Below are 13,592 nucleotides of genomic sequence, written 5' to 3' on the forward strand. Positions count from 1 at the left end.
CTGGCAGCTATTTTAACCATGAAACAGCTAGTTCTGGAAAAGTGGCCCCATGGTGGCAGAGGAGAAAACTGTGGCATGAATAAATGGCCCAGCATGATCTGTATTTCTTTTCATCTACATGAAGGGGGACCCTCCAAAGTTCAGGAACTGTCCTGTTGACTGAGAAGAAAATATGCAACATAAAATAAGAACCCATAATGTGTTCCAGACAGTTTCAATAAGAACTTGCTGCTGATTTTTAGAGGAGAATGTTTAAGGCAGTGTAGGTTTCATATATTCTGTACAAATCCTGCCATTAAATACTGTGATAGTAAAAGCAAATGTGACTCCATTTTGTTTTGTGCCTCCATTCTATAAAACGACCATGCCAAGTAGAAGGGTCATGACTGGGTCAAGATGTTCTTTTCCTTTTGCTATCAAAACTTTTAAGGACACGGAACAACCTAATGGGGCATTGTTTCTGTAACTAGGGTGACTGAACCAATTGTGATTGGTTAGGCCTCCTGCCACTCGACTGCACTCTCCTGCTTCTGTAACCTGGCTTGCTTGCATTGGCTAGACCCCCAAGTGACCCTTTGGTGGTTTTCAGGGTTATAAGAATCACCCTGTGATTGTTCAGGGTTGATCAGGGGATCAGCTTCATATTCTGGTCAGTGGCCACTAGTGTGTTTCAATAAAGACTTGATTTGATTATACAAGAGTGGTCTGGAAGTCAGTTTATGAAACCCTGGGATGAAGCTTTAACTATAACATCTGGGGACTCATCCAGGATTCATTTCTTCCTTACCCTCACACCAAATTTGCCTCCAATCATGGGCCTTTGAACCTCGGCCCCATCCTAGGATGCTCTGAAAAGCCTCCTGCCAGCCTGTCAGATATGGTGATTCGACTCCCTGGGGAAAATTTCATATTGGATGCTGTTGCTTACAACTTTCCAGGGACAGGATGAGATGTTGTCACTGTCTCCCTGGAGGCCTCCCAGTGGGCCCTTACCTGTACCTGGGGGCAGGACCAGTCATGTCTCAGCCCCTTTGGAGTTCTCCTTGTGTGACCTCATCTGTCTATATTTGGGGGCAGGTCAAGATGTTGTCTCTGTCCCACTGGAGGCCTCCCTGCAGCCTCATCTGTTCCTGGGGGCAAGAGGAGACATGATCTCTGCCCCATTAGAGGTCTCCTTGTGTGTCCTTACTGATTGTTGCTTGTCCTGCATCTGTTCTGCTGTTTGTCATTTCACCAGCTTCTGCCTTGCTATTTGTCATTTGTCCAGTGTCTGTTTGCCAGCCATCTGTCTTGTGTTTATCTGTGTGTTGTGTGTGGACCTTTTCTTGTTCTCATTACTGCTCTTCTTTCATCAGGACTCCTTCCCTCTATCAACATAATGGGACAAGGGAGCTCTATAGAGATCTCTACCTGGACCCATTTAACTTATCTTCTTCACAATTTCAGAACTTTTGTTTGTTGATTTGTTTTTGTTTGTTCCCTTTGTGTTCTGTGTTAATTTCTACTTCAGTTTGTTTCTAATGGGAAAAAATGCTTAAAATGGTTTTAACTGTGCTCACTACAGCTTGCATTAAAATGTAAAGTGTTGCCAACAGGAATAAAAGAATTGTCAAAAGTAAAAGCTAAAGGTTAAAAAAAAAAAAAAAGCATTTTGGAGATTGCCTTCATTTAGGAACTGGGCCAGGTGGCCAACTGGGTAAATCATGTCAGTTCCTATAGAAGACAGATTAAAACTAAAGTGTTTTATAAAATTATTATTCCTAAATTGTATAACAAAAAGCATAATTTTGTCTAGGAAATTTGGCTTTTGTCTCTCAGTATTTGCAAGCATGGGGAATAACTCCCAACTATTAAAAAAGTGGTCCAAAGATTTTTCAATATCAGGTTAAAATTTGGTGGCCACTATCCAAGAAATCAGAAAAACCAGTTTAGAATGGGACCCCAACCTGGAGCACTCTCCAAAGGAGACCAATGGAGCTGCGTCTTTAGGAAATTCCTTTAGGAAAAAAATAATACCCTTTCATTTTTCTATATTCCCTTAACTCTATTTAGCTTTTATGAACAGGACCACCTCAGGAAAAAGGTCAGAAAAACTTTAAAAATTCTATATTTGTCAAATTGAAAACTTTGATCCAATATGCCTAGATTAATATGTTTTTCTGAGTACACTCTGCTTTATTCTAAGGCCAATTTACAAGGGTTAACTCTCAATCTAATAGGTTTTAAAATATAAGCTACAAGGCTTTTGTTTGTTTGCTTTGTGTGGGTGCACCAGTGTACTGTCCATCTACATGTATTGCCATGTCTACATATATTTGGTACAAAAAAAATTGACATCTGAGCTCATAAATTAAAATTTAAAAAATAGATCCAAATATCTTTGGTTAATATGATTTAAAAGGTTCAATTTAAATTGAAAAAATAATTGAAAGTACAAATGTCATTAAAGTTACTAATGCACAGTTTTGTTTCTAGATGGTCAAACATCTGTTAAAATGTTAATTTTTATAAAGTGTTTGATATCCATTGTCTCTAGGATTTTTCTTCAACAGGAAAAAATGATTACTAACACTATTCAAGGCACTTGTATGATACCTTGTTTTTAAAAAAAGAAACATAAATTTACATCTAAACATATATAAAATTAATCATGAATATGTTTGTTAGAGACATCTAATTGTTTTACAAAGTTAAAATGCTAACTTTTAAATATAATATCAAGTATTCTTAACTTCTTAAATTCCATAAGACAAAATATTCAAACAATGTTGGTGTTTTCATAAGTTGGTAAATTAAAAAAAATTAAAATTATTTTGTGTCTGGCTGGGGATGTGGCTCAAGCAATAATGCGCTCCCCTGGCATGCGCAGGGCACTGGGATTGATTCTCAGCACCACATAAAAATAAAATAATGATATTGTATTCACCAAAACTACAAAATAAATATTAAACAATTCTCTCTCTCTTTAAAAAATATTTTGTTATCATAAAAATAAGGTTACTATAAATTAAAAGTTCCAACAGGTATAATTCTACATACAAGGAGTCAAGAGGTTTCAACTGCATTTCAATTAAAGTACCATAAATAACAAAATATTTCATTTTATTAAAATGGATTAATTTATCTAAATTCAGAAATGTATAAGGGTTATTTCAAGGTACAAACAGAAAGAAGGATCAATGGATTAAAAATTAATAAAAGGTTCTAATATAAAAATATATTTAGTAAAAACTGTTTCCAGATAAAAAGTCTTTATGTGGTAAAGCATAATTATAATATATCTAAGTAAACAACAAAAGGGCCTAAATAATTAATATATAGGTCTACATATAAAAGATAAATATTAAAAGGTTTATATGAAACTAAGTTGGTTATGTATGTAACACAAATAGTTAAAACTATTCAAGGTCGTTCCTTACAGATAAATATTAATGTACTGGTATATTTATATGCTAAAATGACAAAAACTTCTAAAAATATTAATTACATTGTGTCTGTTAATTTTATCCTCTAGAACAAGTCATCTTGGTTAAACAGCAAAGTTTATTTTAAAGTATTGTCCTACATTACAGAGTCTAGATTTTTCTTTAAAAGCTAACCTTGGTTAATATAAAAACATTGATAAAAGTGTGGTAAATTACTCTTCTTTACAGATTAAATATGTTCATATCTTTCAGGTATGCAAGTCTTTAAGGTAAAAGATTTAAAGGAACATTTTATCATGTTGGTATTCTCCAAACTAAAATTGTCTGTAATGATAATTTAAACTTATAAGAATAATAGATTTTATTGGGAATTTATTTATATTACTTGATGTTTTGTAACCAAACTTTATGTTACCTTTTACACTGGGATATAAAAATTTAAAGGTAGCAGAATACAACAGTTACTAGTATGGCATTAGGTAAAAATGTGGATGTGTAACCGATGTGATTCTGCAATCTGTATTTGGGGTAAAAATGGGAGTTCATAACTCACTTGAAGCTAATGTATGAAATATGATATGTCAAGAGCTTTGTAAGGTTTTGAACAACCAATAAAAAAAGTACCCTACCACTGAGCTACATCTCTAGTTCCTTAAAATTTATTTTAAAAATAAACATTATGTTGTATATATTTTTGTACAACATATTATTTTGAAATATGCACATGTTTTGGAATGAATAGATGGAACTAATTAACAAATTCTTATTTGTGTGTGTGTGTGTGTGTGTGTGTGTGTGTGTGTGTGTTGAAAACTTTTTTCACCACCAAAAAAGCTCCTTTGTGCCCCTTGAAGTGCATTCTAGCCACCCCTAGCGCAGGCACCATTGATTTGTTTTCTGCCACTACAAATTAGTTTTTCCTATTATGAAATTTTCTATATATATGACCAAGCATATTGCTTAAAATATTTTTGAGATTCATTCTCATAGTGTTCCATTAGCAGGCAGCATCCTATTGTAGAACTACATTATCATATGTCTATCCAGTCACTAATGGATGATCATTTGGGTTGTTTCCAGCTTTGCCTGTTATGAATACAGTTACCATAAACATCCAGATAAAAATGTTGTGTATATTTTCAGGGGTTGGGTAGATAAATATCTAAAAGTAAAACTGTCTTGTGGTACACATAAAAACTGCCAAACTATTTCTTGAAGTGGTGTTCCAGTTATTACTCCTGTTAGCAAGGAGAGATTAGAGTATTCCATCTCCACTTGACGTTTTATTGTTTTTGTTTTCTCTTTGTAAGGGGGAGGATTAGTGGTGTCTATGGTTGTAATTTACAGTTTCTGATGACTAATGATAGTGAGCATGTTTTCCTGTGTGCATTGTCTACCAGTCTAGCTTCTTTTCTAAACTGTCTGCATTTGGGGGCCTGTTTTATTAATGGATTATTTTTCTTCTTATTTTGGATTATAAGAATTCTTTATGGGCCATGAGTATATAACTAAGTTGCTGTCAAATAAAGATTTTATAATTTTCCTCCAAAAAAAAAATTAAAGGTACTTTAAAAGATAATGAGAACCTGATCTGTTTAAAGGTTAATATTATAAAACATTTTTTCCACTTTTCCACATTAAAAAAAAGAGCGCTCAGCCTTTTCTTAATTAGTGTTTCAGATGTATGTCATATTGTGCTAGTTAACATTTGTACAGAGTCAGAAAACAATATATGTAAACTTTATAAAATAATATCTAAAAAGAGAGACAAAGATCCGCTTTAGAACTAAAACACTTTACCTAAGATTTGTAAAGAGCCCTGCCTTACCTGAGATAAGGCTCTGCCTCCCACCTTACAGCATGTCAAAATAACTTCAAAGTAGGCCAGATTTCAGTTAATTTAAAGTTATATTCAAAGACTGATTTATTAAAAAGATTAATTTAAAGTTATATTCAAATATTGATTTTATTAAAAAGATTACTATGATCTCAAATAAAAAATATAATATATAACTCAACCAGGATTCAAAATTATATACAAGCTAGATATGTTTTTACTATTGTTAATTTCACTTTGTATTTTCTTTTTCTTAAAGAAAGAGAGAGAGAGAGAGAGAGAGAGAGAGAGAGAGAGAGATTTCTAATACTAATTTTTTAGTTTTAGTTTTTTTGGCGGACACAACATCTTTTGTTTGTATGTGGTGCTGAGGATCGAACCCGTGCCGCACGCATGCCAGGCAGGTGTGCTACCGCTTGAATCACATTCCCAGCCCTGTATTTTCATTATGACTAAAAAAAGTGACCATGACACTCAGAACAACCAACAGACCTTTATAATGGCATTGTCTGATTAATAGGAAAAAAAGAGAGAGAGAAAGGAAAGTACAAGGGGGAGGACAAAGGATATGAGAGATGGAAAGAAAGAAAGAGAAAGAGAATGAGAGGGAGAATGAAAGAGAGCAAAAGTGAGATAAGAAAGAGAGAACAAGAGAGGGGGACCTGGCAGGAGAGAGATTTTATAGCCAAATCTAATGAGCTCTCTGGGTCTACAAACTGCCTTGTTGGCATACAGTGATTGTACCACTGTAGTTGCTAAGGGTGTCATCTTCTGCCTTCAGGCAGACCAGGCAGGAGTCAGATGTGGGTTTCCATTATAACAGATGGGTGAAAGTCGAGTGTTCAACCTTGAGTGGGGTTGAGTGTTCAGACTTGAGGCAAACAAGTGAAGCTAACATTTGTTCAGCCTGCTCCGAAACTAACAATAACTGATGCCTGTTAATGTTTTACAGAGGTAATACTTCATGAACACACAACCTAAGTTAATTTGAGATATTAAGCCATCATCTGTAGACAGATAATAATTAAAAGGGATTAAACTAACTGTAAAGGGGCTAAAGTTATGGCTCAGTAGTAGGGTGCTAGCCTTGCATGTGTGAGTCACTGGGTTCAATCCTCAACATTAAATAAGTTAATAAGTAAAATAAAGATATTGTGTTATGTAAAAAAAATAACTCTAAAGTTATAAACATTAAAGTTAAAACAGAGTATTCTCAGTTTAAGACTGATAAAACTGACTTGCTAGATGCTTAAGGTAAAAATTAAAAATTAAGGTTAAAATAAAGGGGAAAAGAAAACCGATATTTGGCTCTTGCCCTCTGAGTCAGGCTGAACCCAGGACAGGAGGAAGAGCTTTGCAACTCTGGGCCACATAACCTCCTGATAAGGGAGATTAATTAGTCTACTGGAGAACAGAAAGCCAATGAGTGTGCATGCTGCAAAAGAGGAGGTTCATTAAAAAGGGGAGACATGCCTGATGCTTCTAAAGGAAGCCACATGGCCAGCAAGACCTTGACCCATCCTAATGCAGATGGCACTACCAGAGCTGAAATGTGGCTCACAAGTTCCCCAAGAGTGTCCTCCAAGGAAACTCAGCTGACTCTTACCAATAAATAGGAAAAAGTTCAGTTTGACCAGCTTGGTCTTAAACACCTAGCAAAAACAGTTAAAAACCAAAGCACTTGTGTTAACATCCCCCCCCCCAAAAAATAAGTAAGACTGGAGGCAACAAAAGAAAAATTTTTAGGCAACAATACCTGAAAATAAAAATTGCCAGAGCCAGAAGTTTTTAGTCAAATTAAGGCCTACATATTTTCCTAATCTCATACACAAGTAGACATAATAAGTGTTCGCTAGTATAATTATCTACCCCTAAGTAACAAAGAAATCTCTACTGAATGTAGAGGTCATGCCAATAAAGATATTTTGCAAAAATCAGATGACATTAACTAACTTAACTAAATGTTGTGTCTACATTCCTGATAATTCTGACAATATTAAAGATTTATGTCCCTAAAAAAGGGCCTTTTTAGGCTTTGTTAGGCCTTGTTATGAGAACAATTTCTCAGGTCTTCTGCCTCCTGGTAAACAATAATTAATTTCTGTCATTTTCATAATATTCATGAAAAGATTTCAGATATTACAACTGCTATTTTGCATTAATCTTATTTCAGTACTCATGTCTTTTTGTTTCTCTCAGAGAAGTACCCACCCCCAGGTGAATTTACAATCTGTTCTTCCTGAACCAGATTTTAACCATAGACTCCTTGACCCTCTCAGTTTCCACAAAGGGAATCCAAACTGCTTGCCCAGTGCACATTGCCCCCTCTCAGCTCGAAGCAGCAAGAACGGTCATCGCCCTTTTCCCTTACAGCAGTAGTAAGTCCCTAATATTAGAGAAAAAGTTATGGTCAGTATAGATGTTCGCCAATATGTCTAGTTCAGGAAGATGTACCTGGGGAACTACCCCCAATATCACCCTGTGTGATCTCTCAGAAAGAGACACTTGCTTCCACAACCCAAATTATAAGTGGGACAACTCCCTGTTCACCAAAAATTGTGCTTCCCGGGTCCCACTTCAAACTCCTTGCCTAAATCTCAAAACTGTCAATACTCTGAACTATGTAACCTACTATTTTGATGGAGAAAAAGGAAAAGAACCTGGGCTTATTGAAAGGCCAGGGCCCACTGATTTATCAACATAGACAGGCTGCCCCCATTTTAGTTCCCCTTCTGGCTGGTATGGGAATAGCTGGTCAGTATACTGCTTTGGGAACTGTAGCTCTTATCACAGGCTCTAAAAATTTTAAGTCCCTCAGCCATCAAATAGATATAGATTTAGGAGAACTAAAAATGTCAATCTCCAAACGAGAGATTTCACTAGACTCTCTGACAGAAATAGTATTACAAAGAGATGGGGTCTACATCTCCTCTTTCTAAAACAAGTAGGACTTTGTATGGCCCTAGGAAAAACTTGTTGTCTTTATGCAAACCATTCTGGGAAAATAAAAAACAGTTTGGTGCTAGTGAGAAAGAAAAAAAAAATAAGATGCTTCAGGCAATTAGTTCCAAAACTTATTATCATGTTCTCCTTGGCTGACTACCATCATCTCAGACATAGTTGGGCCCCTAGTCCTTCTCCTGATTGGGACTACTATAGGGCCCTGCCTCTTAAACAAATGTGTAGCTGAGGTCCAACTTATGGTCTTGTGAGCCTAGTATGGTCCCTTAGATGCAGAAGGATGAAAAAGAAACTGAGTTCTAATCATGTGTAAGATTGACATCAAATCTACTAAAACAAGTGGGGAATGTGATAGCAAAAGCAAATGTGACTCCATTTTGTTTTGTTACTTCATTCTGTAAAACAACCATGCCAAGTAGAAGGGTCATGACTGGGTCAAGATGTTCTTTTCCTTTTGCTATCGAAACCTTTAAGAATATGAAAGTACCTAATGGGGCATTGTTTCTGTAACTAGAGTAACAGGGCTCTGATTCTGAAACTGGGGTGACTGGGATCACTGTGATTGGTTAGGCTTCCCTACACTTGACTGCACTCTCCTGCTTCTGTAACCTGGCTTGCTTGCATTTGCTAGACTCCCGAATATTCCTTTTGAGATTTTCAGGCTTATAAGGAGCACCCTTGCAATTGTTCAGGGCTGATTGGGGGAACAGCTTTATGTTCTCCTCAGTGACCACTAGTGTGCTTCAATAAAGGGTTGATGCAATTATATGTGAGTGGTATGGAAGTGAATTTATGAAGCTCTGGGATGAAGCTTTAACTATAACAATATAATAAAATTAAATTACATCACTGCTAGATGGTATATATTCATTCTTTCATGCTTATTGTAGAGGGAAATAAAAAAGAAAAGCCCAATTAGGTTAGGGGTATTTGTCACTCCAAATATAGATTTCATATTGGGGGTAAATAAGTCTCTTTACTGATGCCAATATCCCAGAGGGAGGAAAGATAATACAAAAGAAAAGAATAAAACTTCTTAAAATTTCTGTCAGGAATTTTCTGTTCTAGACACTGACCATTTAGACATTTCTCTGAATTTCAGGTGGGAGAATGGAGTTTTAGGAGGGAAGGATGTGCTAGGAGAGGTTCACAGAAAATAGGGAATTCTTCAGTCAGCCTCCCATGGAGTCTGAGGGGCTATGGTGCACTGTACAAATGGTTCTACAGTCATGAGGTCATAGGAATCACTATATGAACCGGTACATTCCTCCAGAATGTCTTTTTGCAGAAAACCCAGAAGATGGAGAGATAAAACCCAAGAAACATGGTTTCCCCCAGAATTCCCAAAGCTTGAAAGGGTGAGATTCCCACTGCATGTGATAAGAACTTACGCATTAGCTGTATATGGAGAATTATTGTTCATCACTCTACGTGCGAATTCAGAGCCAATCAGATTATCTCTGGGGACACACCTCCCCATGAATCCCCAAACCCATAGTAAAATAGATTTCAGGACAGGGAGAAGCTCAAGCAGTCTGCCTAAGATCAATAGAAAATTCTTAAGTGTTTATAGCGATTTCAATTCCATCATATATTTTGATCTTCCAAATAGTTAAGGAAAACAGGAACCTGATTAGGCCACCAACTCCAGGCTTCTGGAGGAGAAAAGGCTGGACAGTGACACACAGCTAGAAAAGCATAAGGCTGATAGCCAGGAGGACCCGGGTCTCTATGGAAGAATTTAGGGTCAGATTCTTCACCACTTTACTTCATCAGATTTGAATTCTGTATCTTTCTTTCAGCTATGTGGGCTGCCCTTTGCAGAATTGTGCCTGCAGAGTGCCCCTTCACAAGCTACAATTCAGTGAGGCCAGTTGTGCTGGGGAAGGAGGTGAGGCCAGAAATGAATTCAGTGGAAAGGCCACCTTTGCATCTCCTGGAATTGGAGGGGTCAAGTGTCCTCTTTGCAGTTGGCAAAGAATCATGCACTCTCCTACTTTGACCTTTGTTTGAAAACAGGGACTTAAACATACTGCCTGGGGTAAAGACAATGACTCTGGGGACTGCAGCTGTACAATGAGTAACTAAAAGCAGGATAAAGCTTGGCATTCTGCCTTCCTTCAATATCCTTTACTAACTTAATATTTGTGACTGCTCAGCTCTGCACATAGACATGTTAATAATTTAAGGAGTGCTCAGATAAAAACTAGCAATAGATTACAAATTTATCTAACCTATCTTATCCCCCTTGAATATTGAGGCAAGATTGAAGGGACATTCAACTATCAGCTTTTATAAAAATTTTCTTTTTAGTTATAGATGAACAAAACACCTTTGTTTAATTCATTTTTTATGCAGTGCTGAGAGTCAGACCCAGTGCCTCACACATGACAGTTAAGTGATCTACCATTGAGCCACAACCCCAGCTCCTCTAGTGTCAGCTTTTACAGTATCTTGGTTCAGAACCCCAGGGTGGTTCCAAGAAGTCTTCATTGTTCATTTACTTCCAGTTAAGGTAGACCCTTGTAGACAAATAAACACAGGAGTTTATTTTTTCAACAGGAGCAATCATCCCATGGGACCTACACTGCCCCTTTTAGGATTCCAGGTCTGGTAGATAAACATCCTGAACAATAAATAAAATGTATTCCTTTCAATGATAAGGACTTCTCAGGAGCCACCTAACAGTGCTAGAAATGAGATAGTGATCCTTCAGACATCAGTTTGGACAAAACTGCTTCGCAATGCATACCTCTTCCCCACTGTCCCAATTCTGCTTCTATAAACCTTCGGGTCATTCCAGCACCCAGAAGATATGACTTAAAACATGGATCCCCTTGTCTTTCTGGTGTGGCCGCACTGACTAATGTTCTTTTCTTGATTTTTGCAATTACTCTTTGGATTTTCCCAGGGGTGTGTGATGTGTGGCCAGACCTGTATTTTGTACCTGGCATGGGACTCCTGTAATTCTTCCAAGTCTTATTTTGTGGAAAATCAAGAAATTACTGCATAATCAATAATGCCAAAGGTTATGTGATATTATGAGAAACTCACGTGAAGCCACTGGCATTAAATATCCTTATATGTTCCTGGATTCTAGCTGCTTGTCTTTTTGTTGTTGTTGTTGTTGTTGTTATAAGTGGACACAATATCATTATTTAACTTTTCTGTGATGCTGAGGATAAAACCCAGTGTCTCATGCATGGTAGTTAAGCGTTCAACCTCTGAGCACAACCCCAGTCCCATGAGTGCTATATTTACAAATCATGAGAACTTTGTCAACACAAGCTCCATCCATATATCTTTGCCCACACAGGTTCTTCTGCCTAGAATATTTTTGTGTCTCATAAAAGACTCCTGCTGAGCCTTCAAAAACCAGCTCTTATAGCATCTATTTTGGTAGAGCCTTCCTTACTAATCTCAAAGAGTAGGAAAACTTATTCCTTGTCTGTTCTCCTCAGGACTCTATAGATTTAGGCAGGAAAATCATTAGTTCAAAATCAGATTCAGAAATGCAGTGGTCCTCTAAGCATTATATATATATATATATATATATATATATATATATATATATATATATATATATATATATATATATGAATAATAGTAGAAAGAACTGGTCATTACCCTATGTGTCTATGGGCATATATGGTTGCATGACTGGTGTATGTCTGCATCATGTACAACCAGAAGAATAAGAAGTTATACTCCATTTTTGTATAGTGTGTCAAAATGAATTCTACTGTCATGTACAACTAATTAGAACAAATAGTGAAGTGTTGGGGATATGACTCAGTGATTAAGCACCCCTGGATTCAATCCCCATTACCAAAATAAATAAACAAATAAATATAAAATAAATGAATAAAAGATGCACCTCAGTGGAGAGACTCCTCTGGGTTCAATTCCCAGTTCAAAAGAACAACAACAAAAAATCCTCACAAACCAAGAAATGAACAAACCACCACCATCACCACCATCAACAGCATTTATTCCTCAGAAGCAACTTCTGTGCTCTGCACTCCATTCCATTGTTGTCCTCTCTACTCTTCTAGCACATTGCTTGTTTCCACCAGTGTTTTCCTGAACCAGACGTTGAGCTTCTCAAGGGCCCAGTCTGGGTATTATCCACTATTGTATCCTGATATCCAGCAGAAGGTTTTACTCCTGGCATCAAGAAAAGTTGACTGAGTTGAATTGGGTGAGATTGTTGTGGTTGTGCATGATCCTTTCTCGGGAGTATTTGGTGACCACTCCATCTTCCTGCTTTGTTAATATACCAATAAGAGTTGGCTCTGTGTCAGTCACCTTCACTGTACTTTCAGGCCATTCTGTACTAATTCTGTTGGAAAGATGGCCTCTCAAGGAGAGATGGGACATAGAAAAGATGGAGCTGATGGTCCCACCAGTGGTATTCATGTTGCTGTGCAGTCCCTGAGGGAATATTGCAGTATACAGCAAGTTACCCAAATTCTTGACAAAAAAGAGGTTCATGTTTTCTGGAAAGTCTGCATGTCCCAAACCAATGGATGTTAAATAGGGGGAAAAAACAGTGGCCTTCATGGACACATAGACCTCCAAACACCTTGGTGCAATTACAGAGCAGATACAAGATCAAGGAACACCAAAATATGATTTGAGCTTTTCCTTTGCGATAAGTCAGAATATATGGCCTCCTGATTTTTGGTGAATAGATGATTAATTGAATGGGTAGACATTGAGTCTTCGCAGCTAAGAGAGGAACAGCTCTGTAACAGGTGTCATTACTACCTGTGAGCCTCCATCACTTTAGTGATGAAAGACATCCCCTGACTGTTTGGAAATAACACAAGTTTATTATCTAATGTCACCATATGATGGACTATCTATCTAATTGGAACATTATCTAATATTCTGGGTCTACTTGGTCTGAGGAATAAAGAATTAGGTGATAAATCTTCAAAGTTCTTAAAAATCAACAGATAGAGTAGAAATTTAAGCAGCACAAGCAGGTCATTCTTCTTTTATCTGTTCTTATTGTTAACCTTCTGTATAAACTTTGAACTACCCCAGACAACTCTTCGCATCCTTCTGGTCTGTAAATCCCCAGGGATTCCTGACACTGGCCTGAAAATGTGGACTTATCACTGGCAAAATATGATAAGATTTGAATGCATGTAAAACAACATTCATTCAACAAGGAAAGTTTTGCATATTATTTCATGACTATAAACAATTTAATTAGTCCACCCAAACCCCAAAACATTTTTATTTTCTTTTGGAAACACATTCCTATGGAAACTATATGTTTCAATGTTATAAAAACATGTGTTTTTCTGAGATGATATTATGACTAAATCCAATCTGACTTTCCACCTGCTCTGCTTACA

Source organism: Callospermophilus lateralis, chromosome 19, assembly GCF_048772815.1.
Source record: "Callospermophilus lateralis isolate mCalLat2 chromosome 19, mCalLat2.hap1, whole genome shotgun sequence".
Lineage (NCBI taxonomy): Eukaryota > Metazoa > Chordata > Mammalia > Rodentia > Sciuridae > Callospermophilus > Callospermophilus lateralis.